The 4,931-nt window shown below is 32.5% G+C and overlaps 1 long non-coding RNA gene across 1 annotated transcript; it reads left to right on the forward strand.

The window, feature by feature from the left end:
* The first annotated feature begins 2,563 nt into the window (after positions 1–2,563).
* On the forward strand, positions 2,564–4,586 carry LOC131553577 (uncharacterized). Its single transcript, XR_009274214.1, has 4 exons — positions 2,564–2,617; positions 3,824–3,893; positions 4,016–4,167; positions 4,339–4,586. It is a non-coding gene; the product is annotated as an uncharacterized LOC131553577 (long non-coding RNA).
* The last annotated feature ends 345 nt before the right edge of the window (positions 4,587–4,931 follow it).

A 4,931-nucleotide genomic window follows, 5' to 3' on the forward strand; every position in this document is an offset into this window, starting at 1 on the left:
CTTCACTGACACTTGTCTTCTTGGTAAACACTAACTTTTGATAAAACTTTATTAGTGGCATCATTATTGTGTGTGATGGCACTACAACTGAGGGATAGAAATAATTTGTGTAAAATTGATATAAATCATTTTCACACAATACATATTCAAAAGTTTGTTTATTTCACTATTTGTTTTGATTAGGTTAAATATGTAATCGTATTTTTTATGATGGATTTTCATATCTACAGATTTAACCGCTGGGAGAAAAGTAAAATAAATCTATATAACAACATGAAAGGCATTTGTAAATGAAATATACTGAAGGCATGGTAAAAAGTTTCAAAGACAGTTTTACAGTGAAATTCATCTAACTAACAGATCTATTATTTTTCAATAAAAAGCAAGCCCTGAGACAAAAATGCCCATAAAAAAATGCCCCCAAATGCCCATGATTCCCTTTGTGACATTTGTTGACAACATTTCCTTCAGGTCCAATTCATCCAAACTAACTAACTAACTAACTAACTAACTAACTAAATAAAACAAAGATTACTGGACTATGTTTTACAAGAACATACTACTACTATACTATTTTAGCTTTTCTACTTCAAAATTTCATTTTTTCAGTGCATCAAATATTACTTAAAGTTAAAAGGTTAAATATATAAAAATATATATTTTGTTAATTATTTGGGAAAAAAGTCATTTTAATTTATACATAGAAAAAGAAGAATTAAAGCATTATGTAATCATCTATACAAAAATCTTTAAGATCTTGAGAAACAAATCCAGTCTGGTGTATCAAACGTACACTGGTACTGTACATTTATATGTGTGTGTGTGTGTGTGTGTGTGTGTGTGTGAGAGAGAGAGAGGTAGAGAGAGAGAGAGTGATGGTGAGCTGGGACGTCCTCAGCTGTGTGACACCTACTTAACGTCACAGTATTTTACTGTTCACATATTTCCTATCAGGCTGACGTGTTGCTACACGGAGGCTCATTTTTCAAATCCTTTGTTTGAAAGCCATTTGAAAACCACAGTTTCAGATTAATCTCTTCCTTTCTCACATCTCTTTAATTTCAGCACTTCCTTTTCTCTCTGTATTTTAACTCTTTCATTTCCATCTCACTCAGAGGAAAATTTTAATTGACCCTGAATAAACTTGATGAGAAATGTTCATTTTGAGATTTCAGGTCATTCAAAATGTAGATTAGTTTGTTTTTCCATTAGAACAGATTTGGAGAAATTTAGCATTACATCATTTGCTCACCAACGGATCCTCTGCAGTGAATGGGTGCCGTCAGAATGAGAGTCCACACAGCTGATAAAAACATCACAATAATCCACAAGTAATCCACATGAATCCAGTCCACAAGTAATGTCTTGTAAAGTGAAAAGCTGCATGTTTGTAAGAAACAACCATCATTAAAACAAACCGTTGTCGCCTCATCTGAATCAGGAGCAAAATATGCACAGATCAAGCACTAGTTATAGGCCAAAACAGTCCTAAACAACTACATTGGTGGATTTTGATGTGAGAGGACAACAGAGGATGGACTCTTTCACTGGAGGAGGGGCTATTATGTATTATGGACTTATATTTTAAAGCAGAATGAGTGCACAGTAAGCACACTATAGCCCTATACCACGAGATCTGGGAAATGTGAGCATGACAAGCCTACAGTGTCTGGTAAATGTTTACGGCACCATAAGACACATCCATCACTGCGCGACACAACAGGATCATTTCTCATGCATGTAACACATTTCTGTGTACATATGATTAACATGAAATATGTCAGTCAGTCAAGTCTTTAAAACAGAAGGAAAAATATTCCTCTGAATTCCGTTTGGTTCGGTGAGGTTTCCCTTGAATCTTTCTGTAAATAACAGATCGTTTGTTGCAGCTTAGGTTTGATCAGATATTTTTAAACATCATTTGCATGAACGAGTCTGTGCAGTGTTTCATCAAAGTATGTGCATGTTTGTTTGCATTTCTGTGTGAGAGAAAGATTAGGTGTCACACCGCACACAAATGTAGCACGCGAGTCGAAAAAAAAAGTGATTTCTGTGTTACTACTTTGAATATTTCCTTAAAGACAGCCATAAATTATAATATGGTTATTGACAGTGTGCTGTTAAGCAGTTACAAATAACTTCATAAATCTAAAAGCACTAATTAACATACAAATGGAAATACAAACCTGAACCGAAAGTGCTGCTTAAAGGGATAGTTCACCTAATAATGAAAATTCAGGCACTATTTACTCCACTTCATGTTATTTCAGACCTGTATGACCTTTTTTTCCCTGTAAAACACAAAATATATTTTGAGAAAAGTCTCTACACTGTAAAAAATTACAAAATTTTACTGTTTAAACATTTTACAAGATTTAGCTGTAATTCGCAATGCATTATGGGTCAAATAAGGTTTTACAGTTGTTAACTGTATATTTCCATGTCAACTGTAATTAATTTACAAGAAGCAGGTGTTATCACCGTAGCTCCTGCTTTTTACACTACTTTACTGTAGTGTGGCATTATGGGATTGCGCGCGCATCATTCAAATCTGAAATCCAGCCACTGGAGCAGTGCCAGAACGATTGAAGATTAGAGGCTTTATTCATAATTCCTGGTAAGTTCACTTAAGAAATATATCATTTTATATTTATTTAAGTTAACGTATAAGTGATATCATGTCACAATAGCCTGCTATCACACATTTAGACAAGCGGCCTCGGTAACTTATGTGCAGTAAGATGGAAACTGCTATCATAGCATAGTTAGGCTGAATGCTGCATTTTTCTCATTTTGGCAGTTTAATTTTCTTATTGAGAGCATTTAAAGTCGTGTTTACCCAACTTTTAATGTAATGCCCAGTGTGAATGAGTGTCATAGTAACATTAACTTCTATCTGTCGAAATAACTGACGAACAGCAAAATATGTGAAATTTCATTTGTTTATGTTTTCAACTGTCCCATACTGACGTGCCATCTTACTATAATTAGAAACAACATGTAAATGAGAAATTGTGTCTATTGCCACTGTAGTTGTACTCCACATTAAAGCTTGTGGAATACATCTTTCACGTTACATGCCGGATTAGACAAGTTAGCCTGATTAAAACTTGAGTGAAAAAAAAAAATAATTATAATAAGTAGGGAAGCATCGAATCGCAAGACTGATTCTGATTTTACTAATGTTACATTCAACAAACAAATAACCTTAACAGCACACATAAACTCACAGAAGAAACATGAGGTAAATGTTCAAACTGATGAGTTTATTTATAACACATGATATTGTTAAGCAGCATACCAAGTGATCTGTAACAATATCAACAACAGATCATCTGTTGCTGATTATCACGATTGCAAATTTTACGTAGTTCAATAAACAATTAGTTAACATTAAGTTACTTACTTTTTAGACACAATATTGACTGTTGTTTTATTTCACCAACGAAAATCGTTCCAAACAAAGATCAAAAGCAAAACTCTGCGGTGTTTTTACTGAATGATTCAGCATCCTGAACGAATCGGTTCAATGAATGACTCAATTGACTCACTCATTAAATTATTTGCTGCCACCATTTGCAATGGCGGTTTAGTTTTACGTTAAAAAAATTGCATTTTTACAACGTTTCTTATTTGTAATTTCAAAAATTAATGTAAAACATTAATGTCATAACACAGTTGTAATTTTGCATTATAAATTATTTATTAATCAAATAAAATATAAAAAAAAATATATGCCTTTTTGGGTGTTCATTTTGGTCTCATTTATGTAAATGCATTTCGTTTTTTTAAATCACAAGATCATTTTCATTATTTCTTGTAGGTGCAAAGAATAGCAGCTGATGTGGAGAAATGTTTGATGCTTCAAGACTCTCTGAAGCTGATTATATTAGGTAATGTATTAATTCTTATTAATTCTCTTGTAAATCATTTGATAAACTTGTATTTTAGATTACATTTTATATTGAAATACTGTATTGTAAGTTACATTATTGCTTCTATTTATTCATTTCAGGTGCACCCAGTGGCTTTTGACTAGGCCTATTCGAGGGTCACATGGTTGTGAATTCATACTTCAACTTTGCGGCTGGATTTTCAGTCTTATTACAACTTCAGCCTGGCGTCCCGGGAGCAGGCGACTTTTGCACACTTGAATTAATTTCAAAGGTAACATGTTTTACTTGAGTAATTTCATTTGTGAAAAAGGTTGCTTATTTAGTTTAAGTATGGTAAATGCTGATTGTATTGTATAAGTGGCATTTTTACATTTATTTTATTGAGCTAGTTTCATTCAATACTGAACTTTATTCTAAAGCTTCTGCTTGTTTTTATGTGCAGATGTTTTGTTGGAATCGCAACACTCACTGGATACAAGACGGATATACATAGAGGCAAAACAAGTGGAAAGGTCTCAGAGAAGAGGGACAACCCTCATGTGTGTACTCATCTCAGAAAGTTGATGGACTTTCAGTATGTATTTATTAAATTGTCTTTTGCAGGAATATTCTAAATTTAATATAACATAAGCTCAAACAACAGAATTTGTGGTATAATGTTGATTCCAGCATTTTATTTTAATCCTTTAACCAAAATTATACAAATTCTGTTGATTGACCTTAATTTTTTTATAGAAAGTAAATGTTCTACTCCGAATATGGCTTATTTTTTGTGATATAACAGTTATTTGTAGTTATTTCGTGATGCTATGTTATTTTTATAAGATTTTAACTGTTGAAAGACTGACATTTTTATTTTTACCAGTAAAAGCCTTGCAATGTCTTTCTGCCAGTGTTAATAAATATTTATTTGCAACATCTTTGACTTGGTTTTTATTCATTTGTAAATGTATTAAGACAGTTCTCATGATAATTCATTTAAATCAGTATTTTACAGTTTACTGTTAAAATTATTCTTTGCAGCATTTTCATTGT

This window comes from Onychostoma macrolepis, chromosome 14 (genome assembly GCF_012432095.1).
Source record: "Onychostoma macrolepis isolate SWU-2019 chromosome 14, ASM1243209v1, whole genome shotgun sequence".
Classification (NCBI taxonomy): Eukaryota; Metazoa; Chordata; class Actinopteri; order Cypriniformes; family Cyprinidae; genus Onychostoma; species Onychostoma macrolepis.